At 38.4% G+C, this 13,003-nt stretch overlaps 1 protein-coding gene across 8 annotated transcripts in view; it reads left to right on the top strand.

The window, feature by feature from the left end:
- The window catches only part of RBMS3 (RNA binding motif single stranded interacting protein 3), a 725,561-nt gene that overhangs the window by 160,567 nt on the left and 551,991 nt on the right, over positions 1-13,003 (top strand). The window lies entirely within an intron of this gene.

The following is a 13,003-nucleotide window of genomic DNA, read 5'->3' as shown; positions in this document are numbered from 1 at the left end:
CTTTTGCTTTGAAAGAGAAGGTTCTTGAACAGAGAGACATAGGGTTGCTGGCTGATGTGCATGTATTGACCAAGAAGATGAGGAGCAATCATGGAGTTGGGTCCTCACACCTTGTGGCTGGTGGGTTCTCATACCTTGTGGCCAGTGGGTTCTCACACCTTGTGGTTGGTGGGTTCTCACACCTTGTGGTTGGTGGGTTCTCACACCTTGTGGTTGGTGGGTACTCACACCTTGTGGTTGGTGGGTTCCCACACCTTGTGGCTGGTAGGTTCTCACACCTGTGGTTGGTGGAATCAATGATGAATCTCATGAAAGAAACTGTGCTCTTTTTTTGGAGAGGGTATTAGTGATGGGGATTGCAAAAACTCGGAAGTGGTAGATTTCAGAATGGTCACCTGCTGTGTTGCAAAGCTCTTCTTGTCAGTTCTTGCTTGGTAAATGTAAGTTCAGCTGGGACCAGGTAATTGGAAAATTAGAAGGCTAATCCTTTTGTTTCCTTGAAAACATCTATTTCCAAGTCCAGTGAAGCTATTCCCACCAAAGCCAAGAACCGCACTCACCTAGTTTTATATTTCCCAGGAAATATGGTAGTGACTAAATGCCCTTGCAAAATGTTTTCTTTCATCTACTATCTACCAACACTTATGCTATTAACTCTCTTATTTCTGCGCAAATCAATTAAACATATTTAAGTTTACCCTCCAAATTAAATAAATAGTGGATAACAAATTAAGAACCATAGGCCTGGATTTTTAGATTGCTGTCTGATTATTTTCTTTTTTTTGATACGCGGGCCTCTCACTGTTGTGGCCTCTCCCGTTGCGGAGCACAGGCTCCGGACACGCAGGCTCAGCGGCCATGGATCACGGGCCCAGCCGCTCCGCGGCATGTGGGATCTTCCCGGACCGCGGCAGGAACCCGTGTCCCCTGCATCGGCAGGCGGACTCTCAACCACTGCGCCACCACGGAAGCCCCTGTCTGATTATTTTCAAAGTAATATCAGTGCAGCTATTTGTCACTTGACTGTGCATTAGCTGCGTATTTTTAAGTTGGGGGAAACTATTACTCAGTTTTTCTTTTGCTGTTTTGCAATGCTTTTATAAGAAGGTTGAGAGGATATTTATTTTGTAAATTTTCCAACCTCTAAAATTTTGGAAGAGGAAAACAAGGCAGATAGTATTTATTTGCCTTTGTTCTGACTTGAAGATTGGGAACAAATATCAAAACAACAGGAAGTGGCAGATTAAACAAAACACAAATACATAACTATATAATCAGTTGACAAGGCAGTATGTAGACTAGGGTAGGGGCACCCTGCTCTATCAACTGCCTTGATTTGTGAAAGAGGTAAGGCAGAATATTGAAAAAGAAATATTTATTTGAAAGCAGTTAAAAAAAAAGAAAGAAAGGTGCTAGGGCTAAGATATACAAATATGTTAGGTTTTGGTCTATAAAATGTTGAGGTTGAGAATTGGAAGGTAAATCACTCAACATTTTTAAATTTTTTTGCTAGTGTTAGAAAATTCTAAACTATTTTGATAAATAAGGGCTTTGAAAATGTGAAAGATGACGGACTTTATATTAGAAGCTTCAGATGAATAATCTCCTGTAATGGATACTGATGTGAAAAAGAAGGCCAGCCATTATCTTTGTGTGTGAATCTTATTCATAAAAAATATTGGTGGGTTTTAAGGGAAGATTCTTTCCCACTTGTTGAGTTTGTTGAAACACAGATTTCTGGGCCCCTGAGATTGTGATTTCACGAGGTCTGGGCTGGAGCCGGAGAATGTAAATTTCAGCAGGTTTCCTGGTGTTGTCATGATGCTGCTGGTTTTTTGAGATATACTTCTTTAAAAAAAAAAAGGCACAACTTAAAAGTTGAGAATTATGTTTTATTGGGCAGACTTGCTGAGGGCTTAAGTCTGGGAGGCAGCTTCTCAGACAGCTCTGAGGGACAGCTCTGAAGAGGTAAAGGAGGAACCAGGAGATACAGGAGTTTTTGCAACAAAGACCAGGTAGTCGGAACATCAAAAGGTTACTGTTAATTAAGGAAAACCAGGCATCTCAAGTTAATGAATTCAGTGTTTTTCTGTGTATGGGCAGATTCAAGAGTCTGGGCTCATTGAAATCATCCCTGGAGATGTACCTTAACTATCTAGGGCCAGTATCCTGCTTTTCTTCATCCTGAATCTCCTCAGGATGCACAGGGTGGCTTCAGTGGCTGATGGCTTGGTGTCCGCAACCTCCTTTGTTTACTGATGTAGCAGTTGACCTTTTTCATCCACATATCTCTACATTAATATAAAGTCCACTGACTATTTCTAAGGCAGAAAGTCTCACTAAATATGTGAAGGTATTTGAGGTGGTGTATTATAACCTGCTTGGCCACCGTGTGGTCTTGTGGCAAATCATTTACTGTCTTTGAGCCTCCGTCTCCTCGTATAAAAGAGTGGTCTGGGTTTGATTATTTCTAGGTTTCCTGTAGTACCAGTGGTGTACTGCAGCTGCCTCTGACTGAGGCACCAGAGCCAATGGTTAAATATTCAGGAATTCTTGAGTGATTTGTTACATACTCAGTATCTTGAAATCGGCCATGGTGGGAGTATTTATATCACAGGAATCAGCAAGACCTATAAATGAGGGCTTTTTTTTTTTTTTAACATCTTTATTGGAGTATAATTGCTTTACAATGGTATGTTAGTTTCAGCTTCACAACAAAATGAATCAGTTATATATATACATATATTCCCATATCTCTTCCCGCTTGCGTCTCCCTCCCTCCCACCCTCCCTATCCCACCCCTCCAGGCGGTCACAGAGCACCGAGCTGATCTCCCTGTGCTATGCGGCTGCTTCCCACTAGCTAAATACCTTACTTTTGGTAGTGTATATATGTCCATGCCTCTTTATCGCTTTGTCACCATTTACCCTTCCCCCTCCCCATAGTTTTGTTTTTTGAGAGCTGGTTTATGAACATACCACTGATGTAGCATTATACTATGAATTTCTGTATCAGTGTCCATTTCTGCAAAGATATTGCCAGAAATTTATAAATGGAAAGGGTTACCTAAAGTTTGCATTGGCATTTTTAACTCAGGAAAGAGATCTAGTGGCACAAGAACATTATGTTTGAGGGAAAAAAATGTTTTGTTTGTGTTTCTTCTGTTTATTTGAGAAATTTAAAGAATGCTAAGGGCACAGAGGGTAGTGGTTACTTGTTCATATTAATTTTTGCTGGCTAATAAGACCTGGCCCATGTTATTGTTATTGTAAAAATGTTTGTGGGTTCTTCAGTTATTGAAGTGGTCTGGACCTGAGGTTTATTGCCGAGATTTGCTTTTCGGGAGACTGAAAGAACTAATGTGACCGGGCACCATAATGTAGAGGAAATAGCCATGCGCTGAGAGTTTGGGGTTTCACTCCTGGCTGTGCCATCAACTGGGTATGTGGCCCTAGACAAGTGACTTGTCCCCTCTTAATTTTGGTTTTCCCCATGTATAAAATAATTTGTTTATACATGATAATCTTTTAAATATTTTTTACTTTAAAAGTCTGATAGTTCATTGAGACCCTCACTAGTTAGCAGAAAAACCTACTCTGATCACCTTTCACCAATCCCCTTTTACAGTGTTGGCAGGACCACTGCCTGAGCTGATTCCGCTGCATGAATATGACCTGAGAGCTGGGGACGCCTTTGTTAGGGACCATTGTAAGTCCTTTATAAAATCCTGGTTTCCTCTCTTGTAGTGGTGATGTCTTAGAGGGCTCCTTGCTCTTTTAAATTAGCATTCCTCTAAAGATTCAAATCATCTTGCATTCCTATGACTCATCCAACACTTTAAAATAATGTTACCTACAAAACAGATAATATCTGTAGGTTTCAGTTATCTTGCCATCAGGATCAATTTTCCATGGTTATTCCTATGAAATTATAAGAACTTTCAGAGTTACTATTCCCTTATATTATAAGAAATACAATATTTTCTAATATCCATAGTAATAAAATAATAGAAAACAGAGATATATTAAAAAGGCAGAGACATAGCAAATTATCTGGCATTAGAATACAATATCCATATGAATACTAATGAACAGTAAGAAAATGATATTAAAGGAAAGAAATCGCATTATTTCTCAATGTATTATCTGAAAGCAAATTCTGATTAAGAGATTCCATTCACATTTATCATCAAAGCTCCTATGGTTGGATCACAAGTAAAGTCAAGGAAAGAAGGCAAGACTAAAGAATAGACATGAAGAATCATTTTACTCTATGGAAAATCTCACTAGTTATACCTATGTTTTGGATGAATACATGGCATTGTGTGTCTTGTAAGAAATACTAGTGTTAAAGACCTTGTAATGTCTTTTTTAAAAACATTTAATTTTACTTATTTTTTTATACAGCAGGTTCTTATTAGTTATCCATTTTACACACATTAGTGTATATATGTCAATCCCAATCTCCCAATTCATCCCACCACCACCACCTCCCCCCGCCACTTTCCCCCCTTGGTGTCCTTACATTTGTTCCCCACATCTGTGTCTCTATTTCTGCCCTGCAAACAAGACCTTGTAACGTTTTTACCTTGAAAAGTTTCAAGGAACTTCATTGTGTTCTCAATCAAGAAATTTTCACAGAGCACCTATTGCATGCCAGATAGTGTGCTAAAGATTCAGTGGCGAGTACATTTAGATAAAGGTCTTGCTTTAGCAGAGATTATATTTTGATAGGGAAAATGGAAATCAATGAAATGATCGTGTGATTTGATATAAAATTGCAACTACAAATGTGAAAAAAAGAGAGGAGCATGGAAATAAGAGGATTTGTAACATGGGATGAGACCTTGTTAAGGCAATGGGCAAAGGAATCTCTGAGCTAAGATCAGAAAGAGTAGGAATAGGTTTAACTAAATGAAGAAGGAAGGGAAGAGCATTCTAGGCAGAAGGAACTCCATGTGTGCAGAACCAATGGCTGGAGGGAACATGGCAAAGACAAGAGGCTGAGCAAGGGTCAAGTTGTTATAGCAGAGAGAGGGGGTGGAGCCTGGAGCAACATGGCCTGGAAACATGGAAGGGTTATGGTGATTCCTTTGTATGTCACTTAGGAGCTTTGTTTCAATGAAGGAAATCATTGAATTGTAACAAACGGGAAGGTGACAGAGTCAGATTTTTGTTTCAAAAAGATAATTCCGACTGCCAAGTAGAAAAGACCTTACGAGATCAAGGAACAGAGCAGGACAGTTGAAGAGCGAGCTGGAAGCAGAATAACTAATGGTCAGAGAAGAGGGTGTGAGAATTAATATTTGTGGTGGGGGAACAATTATGTGTGGTGAAAGATGTCTTTTTTCATATGCATTTGTTTTTCTATTAAAAAACAAGGACGTTAGAGACAATTAACCAAACGAACTCCAAAAGAAACAACAAAGTAGCACAAAAGAGGACCCAAATTAGTTGATTTTTAATTTCCTTTTCTTACCCTTTCATGAATGGGTCATCAATATACTATTAAATATTTAGTGGCTGCAGTATTTAAAACATGCAAGCCTAATATAGTGAAAACTGAAAATCCAATTGATTATACAATTATATTCGTGAAATGGGTTATCAGTTGGAGACTCTGGGTGGAATACTTGAGTTATGCACCATTTATGCATATCTCAAAAGGGGGAAAGGGAAGTGAGGGAAGATAAATTTGGCTTAATAAAGAGAGAGAGAGAGAGCATTGCAACTTCTTTGGACCAAATAAAATTTTGGTGGTATAATGATTTTTCACATATTAAGCTCTGTTTCCTACCTCAGAGAAATTGATAACCTCTATTATGTGATTCTAAACATCCCCTTGAAACACATTGAGATTAGCCTTGAAAAGTAAAGGCACGTATTTAACATAATGGACAGAATTTTTAATGGAAAGTAAAATCATTAATGTGTTTATGTTTTCTACAATCTACCTTTTATCTAACCATTCTCATAACTTATAAATTTTAATTAATATAATGCTTTCAGAAAGCCCCGGCCAGATTGCCCTCACTTCCAAGTGATTAATCTGGAATTAAGGCCAGCACCATGCAGGTACAGAATGAATTGTTCTGTTATAAAGTGAATGCGCTGCTGACAAGGCCACTTTAAGCAGAATAAAGGAAAAACAGGGAAACTCTAGGGTAGGTGCACACATACTTCCAATCATCACCTGAAGACCAGGAAGTCAGCTGCCCCAGCCTTCATTTTTCTGGGTAAATGTTTTCCTCGCTCAGGCTCTGACATCCTAGCATCGCTCCCTTTAAAAGGAAGCTGTAAATGTCACTTTAACATTTAACGAGAGAGGAGAAGCTCCCACAGTGAAAAGCCAGGGGAACAAAGTAGGAGTGTTTGTACCCACGCTCATCTCCCCGACTTTGACCCAACCCTGCTGGATGTCTGGTTAGGTGTGGGCTGAACGCAGAATAGTAAGAGGAGCCTCAAGTGCCATCCGGGCTCTGAGTGCAGAGTCCATTATACATGGTGTCAGACAGTTTTGACAAATGCACTGACACAATCAAACCTTTTATCAATTTAAAAAGTAACCTTGTCACAGTAATATGTCAAACTGTTCAGATACAACTAAAGGAAAACAAGTCGTCACACACTCTAGAGGAACTGAGTAAATAAGAAAAAAATGTGACTGGAATTTTTTTTTTGAGTTCTTTCTTCCCATGTCAATGAAGATTTAAAAATTCTCTCTAATAAAACCTGAGGAAATTTATGAGTAGCTTTCACCTGCAAGTCAGGCTCAAATGATGCAGCTGCTTTGGAGGTGTCCTGTATCCGTGTGGTGGCAGGTATAAGGAGGAGGTGAAGTTGAGGCTCTTTGAACTCTGCCTTTGTGTCATTTAAATGAGAGAGTGCTTCTAAGGCCCAAATTGGTGGCCTGAATTCAGTGAGTCAGCATAGATGTGATACATTGTTACATATAATAATTCAGGTTTAAATACAGTTGTATTTGCGAAGTATGTATTAGAAACCACACAGAGTATTTGGTTTGTAATTCATAAATAATTATCATTAATAACACAGTTATTTTATATAGATTATTAACATTTATTGTGCATTATATACCATGTGCTCTGCTGAGTTTTTATATTACCTTATTTAATGCTCAAAACAACCCTACAGAGCGGGAACAAAAATTACTGAGTTATAGTTGAGTAAACTGAGTCTCAAGCATATTAAGGGGTTTGTCCAAGTCTATACAGCCACCAGGATTCCAAATCCACCTCTGACTTCAAAGCCCTTATTCATAACCACTAAAACATTCATTTAATGAGAAGGGTAGCGTAAGTCCTCAGTTCTCAAATCCAGGAGAATCCTTGAAGAGGTTTAAAAAATACTGATGCTGGGTCTCACCCCCCAGGGATTCTGATTTATCTAGTATGGGGTCAGCTTAGACACTAAGATTTTTAAAAGCCTGCTTAGGAAATTCTATATGTAGCAAAGCTTGAGAATCATTGGAGTAAATAATGCCACACTAACCACAAAACATAAGTGAATCCTCTGTTTTAACTTCCTTACTCTGACTTTTGGAGAATCTAGAAATTTCATAGGACCTACCAATTTACTTTCGGTTAACCAAGAGACTTAAAAATAAATTCTAGGGACTTCCCTGGTGGCGCAGTGGTTAAGAATCCGCCTGCCAATGCAGGGGACACGGGTTTGATCCCTGGTTGAGGAAGATCCCACATGCCGCGGAGCAACTAAGGCTGTGCACCACAACTACTGAGCCTGCACTCTAGAGCCCACGAGCCACAACTGCTGAGCCCGTGTGCCACAACTACAGAAGCCCGCATGCCTAGGGCCCGTGCTCTGCAACGAGAGAAGTCACTGTGATGAGAAGTACATGTGCCGCAACACAGAGTAGCCCCTGCTTGTAGCAACTAGAGAAAGCCCATGCATAGCAACGAAGACCCGATGCAGCCAAAAATAAATAAATAAAATATAAATAAATTTATATAAAAATTCTATTAAGGTAATTGGAGGATGAGTTGGATTTTGATGACAAAATGGGAATTTTAAATTAGGCACATGAAAAATCAAGGTCTGGAATAGGTACCTAAAAGTGCTTTAAAGAATATACTCTCCACATAATTTTCATAAGTCAAGCATTTCTTCAACATTTCAGTTTTTAATAATGTTTGCACTTAATTGATAATTAAGCAATAAATTCTTCCTATTTTTGACTCGTGTTATTAAACTTCTATATATATTTACTTTTTCTTGCTGCCCCATAGTCTGCTAAACGTAAGTCTACTGAATCTTAAAAAGAAATCAGCATTTTCCAGTATTTTGGGGGCATCCTGGAAATTATTGTCCCACTGATTCATTGACTATCCATTCATTATTGTTTTAATTACTTTGGATGAAGAAGATTCTGCTGAATTTTTGAGACTTATTTGAAAATATATTTATTTAAATTGCAGATAGCTGATAATACTTTCTTCTTATTTATTCTGCAGATAGAGAAGAGAAAAAACAATTATTAAACCATTGAAAGCACCGGTTAACTTAGGTTACTATGTTGGTGGCAGCACAAAAATGTTGGAGGTGCCAAATCAAGTCTTAGAGGTCTGGGAGAGGTGGAATTCCAGACAGATATTTTGATAGTGCTTGAAAATTTGAGGGACTTGGAATTCAAGGGCAGGAATCTGGCAAGTTCAGATGGCATCTTGGTTTTCAATTTGCTCAATGATCTTCTAATTGCTAAATACAGCTGACTGTTTTTAGTACTTATTTTATTTGATCTCTCTGTTACTTGATCCTGTTGACTTCACCTTTATTCTAGAAACTTACTTTCTCCTTGGCTGGCATACTCCTCCTTCCTGGGTCTCCTCCTGGGATTTTGTCTTCCAGCTTCTCCACTATCTGCCTCTTGAATATTCTGGTGTTTTAAAAGTTTAGACCTCCTCTCTTCTCACTCCAAAAACTCTCTGTTCTCCTCTACTTAAATGTCAGCTATTCTGATGATTATTAAATTTATATGTCCAGCCCATGGAGGTATACTTTTTTTTAGTCCTAGATCCATATCTCATTATTCCTTGTACAATTCCAAATTTGTATCCCAAGAGTTATCAAAGTCATTGTCCAAAAAGGATTTTATTCCTAGACTTTTCCCTTCTTCAGCGTTCTCTTTCTCTCTGAATGACAGCATCACCCATCTGGTCATGCAAATAAATTATCTTAGGATCACTCCTTTCCCCAACCTAGAAATAGTTTCCAAGGTAAATAGATTTCAACTGCTGGTCTCTTTTGTTTCACTACTGTCATAGTTTATTTACTTATTAATTCCAAAGTATTTATGGAATGTCATCTATGTGCCAAGCATTGCAGATACCTGAAGACCTGGCAGGTCTCTGCATAGAACTTGCATTCTAATAGAGAGAAATAATACAAGAATGAATGAATAAAGAAGAAAACATCAGAATATGCCATGGAAAGGAGGTTGAAAAACCAAGAAAAGAAGGTTGTAAGTAATGACAGGGAGGTTACTATGAACTGAGGAGCCTCTTTGAGGTGAGATGTCAATTTCAAGAAGTAACCAGGCGTATGATATTCAGGAAGAATGGCATTACAGATAAATGTGGGAGCTTGTACAAAATCCCAAAGGTGGAAATGAGCTCCATGTTTTCAAGTAACATAAAGAAGGTTGGAATTGCAAAAGAATAGTGAATAGGGGAGGTGGGGATGGTAAAAGATGAAGTAAAAGAAAGTATACCAGGGCCAAATCAATAGAGTTTTCTAAGTCAGAGCATGGAGATTGGATTTTATCCAAATTTACTTTTTTTTAGAAAAGTTATTTTGACTACTCTGTAAAGAATGGATTTTAGGGAGTGTGAGAGAAGCAAGTAAATGAGCAAAGATGCCATTGTGGATTCCAGGAAGGAGATAGTGATGGCTTGAATTAGGATCATAGAGGTAGAGGAGGTTAGATGGATGGCTTCACAATATATTTTGGTGAGAGTTTTGATAGAAGTTACTGATGAATTGGATCTGGCAGGAGAGTTAAGGGAAAGAGAAATTAGGGATAATTCTTAGGCTTTGGCTTTAGCATCCAGGTATAGAGTCACTTAATACAATGGGGAGGATTGTGGAAGGAACAGTTTTGAGTGGAGAGAAATCAAGTGTTCTTCTTAGTTTTGTTATTTTTGAGATGCTATTAGACATCTAAAATGAGATACAAGTTCATAGCTTAATATATGACTAGTTTTCAAAGCAGAGGTTAGAGTAAAAGATACAGAATGCAAGTCCTAAGCATTATAAATAGCATTTAAATACATTGTACTGATAATACTATCGTGCCTAATATGTGTTAGATATTATTCTAAGTATTTTACATGTTAAGTACTTCATATCACCTGTGTTAATTCATTTGTACTTCATGATAACCCCTATTTTAGAGGTAAAAAAAAATGACACAAAGAAGTTAAGTGACTTTCCCAAGGTTACATAGGTGGTAATTGGCAAGTCCAGGATTTAAAATAAGGAGTGTGGTTTGAATGCCCTCTCTTAACCATGATTCATACATAGGGTGTGCACAAAACATGAAAAGAAAAGTGGCCATAAACTCAACATTCTGAGAGGAGGAGAAGCCAAGAAAGGAGTTTATAAAGGAACCAATGAGATAGAGGAAATCAGGAAAGCAAGAGAGTGATATTATAGAACCTGGGAAAAGACAGTATCTCAAGAAGTCAGAATGACTTAGGGTGTGGAATACTGCTGAAAAGTTAAGAAATGTAGAAGAAAGAGAAATAGAGAAGTTACATTTGGTTTTGGCATTGCCAAGGTCATTGGCAAGCTTGACCAGGGCTGTCTTTGTATGGGGTAAAAGCTGAAAGCCATTTGGTGGGCCTTTCTTTAGGGTCATCACTTGACAGTGCTTCCAAGTGAAAATGCCTCTCTCTCCTTTGTGCTTGAACTATGCCTAAATAGTCATTTTCTCCACTGATCTTCTGGTTATTCTCTCTTTATCTTTCTTTATCTCTACCTCTATTTCTGTCTCTTTAACTCTTTCTCATTTTCCCCTTACCTTCTTTCACTATAAGCTTTTTATGTCAATAGATTTATCTTGCTCATTTTTTCACTCCTGATGCATAGTATAGTTTCCAATATTTAAGTGGTAACTAATAAATATTTATTGATTGAATAAAGCCTGAATGCATCAGTGATATAAAAATGATTTTATTGGATTTAGTCATAAAACTTATTTCAGGGTAGACTTTGAGTTTATAATGCGAGATACAGGAAGTAGGGTTTTTTCTTTAACACTGCATTTAAAGTTGAACTACTGGAAGCAGGAAACAAGGAAGTACCTGGCTTCAGTTAATTGACTGGGGCTTCATATCTGACCGTATTTGCATAGATCAAGGAACAAGAAAAGCTATTTGGCTGACAGGGTCTTGGTGCTCTGGCCAGGTGACAGGCCTGAGCCTCTGAGGTGGGAGAGGCGAGTTCTGGACATTGGTCCACCAGAGACCTCCTGGCCCCACATAATATCAAATGGCAAAAACCCTACCAGAGATCTCCACCTAAACACTAAGACGCAGCTCCACTCAACAACCAGCAAGCTACAGTGCTGCACACCTTATGCCAAACAACTAGCAAGACAGGAACACAACCACACCCATTAGCAGAGAAGCTGCCTAAAATCATAAGTTCACAGACACCCCAAAACACACCACTGGACGTGGTCCTGAGACCAGAAAGACAGGATCCAGTCTCATCCAGCAGAACACAGGCACCAGTCCCCTCCACCAGGAAGCCTACACAACCCACTTGAACCAACCTTACCACTGGGGGCAGACACCAAAAACAAGGGGAACTACAAACCTGTAGACTGCAAAAAGGAGACCCCAAACACAGTAAGTTAAGCAAACTGAGAAGACAGAGGAATACACAGCAGATGAAGGAGCAAGGTAAAAACCCACCAGACCTAACAAATGAAGAGGAAATAGGCAATCTACCTGAAAAAGAATTCAGAGTAATGATAGTAAAGATGATCCAAAATCTTGGAAATAGAATGGAGAAAATACAAGAAAGGTTTAACAAGGACCTAGAAGAACGAAAGAGCAAACAGAAAATGATGAACAACACAATAAATGAAATTAAAAATTCTCTAGAAGGAATCAATAGCAGAATAACTGAGGAAGAAGAATGGATAAGTGACCCAGAAGATAAAATAGTGGAAATAACTACCACAGAGCAGAATTCTAAAAAAAAGAATGAAAAGAATTGGGGACATCTCAGAGACCTCTGAGACAACATTAAATGCATCAACATTCAAAATAGAGGGGTCCCAGAAAAAGAAGAGAAAAAGAAAGGGACTGAGAAAATATTTGAAGAGATTATAGTTGAAAACTTCCCTAATATGGGAAAGGGAATAGTCAATCAAGTCCAGGAAGCACAGAAAGTCCCATACAGGATAAATCCAAGGAGAAACACGCCAAGACACATATTAATCAAACTATCAAAAATTAAATACAAAGAAAAAATATTAAAACCAGCAAGGGAAAAGCAACAAATAACAAAAAGGGAATCCCCATAAGGTTAACAGCTGATCTTTCAACAGAAACTCTGCAAGCCAAAAGGGAGTGGCAGGACATATTTAAAGTGATGAAAGGGAAGGTCCTTTAACCAAGATGACTCTACCCAGCAAGGACCTCATTCAGATTTGACAGAGAAATTGAAACCTGTACAGACAAGCAAAAGCTAAGAGAATTCAGCACCACCGAACCAGCTTTTCAACAAATGCTAAAGAAACTTTTCTAAGCAGCAAACACAAGAGAAAGAAAACACGTACAATAACAAATCCAAAACAATTAAGAAAATGGTAAAAGGAACATACATATCAATAATTACCTTAAATGTAAATGGATTAAATGCTCCAACCAAAAGACATAGACTGGCTGAATGGATACAAAAACAAGACCTGTATATACACTGTCTACAAGAGACCCACATCAGACCTAGGGACA

Source organism: Lagenorhynchus albirostris, chromosome 10, assembly GCF_949774975.1.
Source record: "Lagenorhynchus albirostris chromosome 10, mLagAlb1.1, whole genome shotgun sequence".
NCBI classification, from domain to species: Eukaryota; Metazoa; Chordata; class Mammalia; order Artiodactyla; family Delphinidae; genus Lagenorhynchus; species Lagenorhynchus albirostris.
Note: the sequence above shows the minus strand (reverse complement) of the source record. Positions and strands in the feature narration are given on the sequence as shown.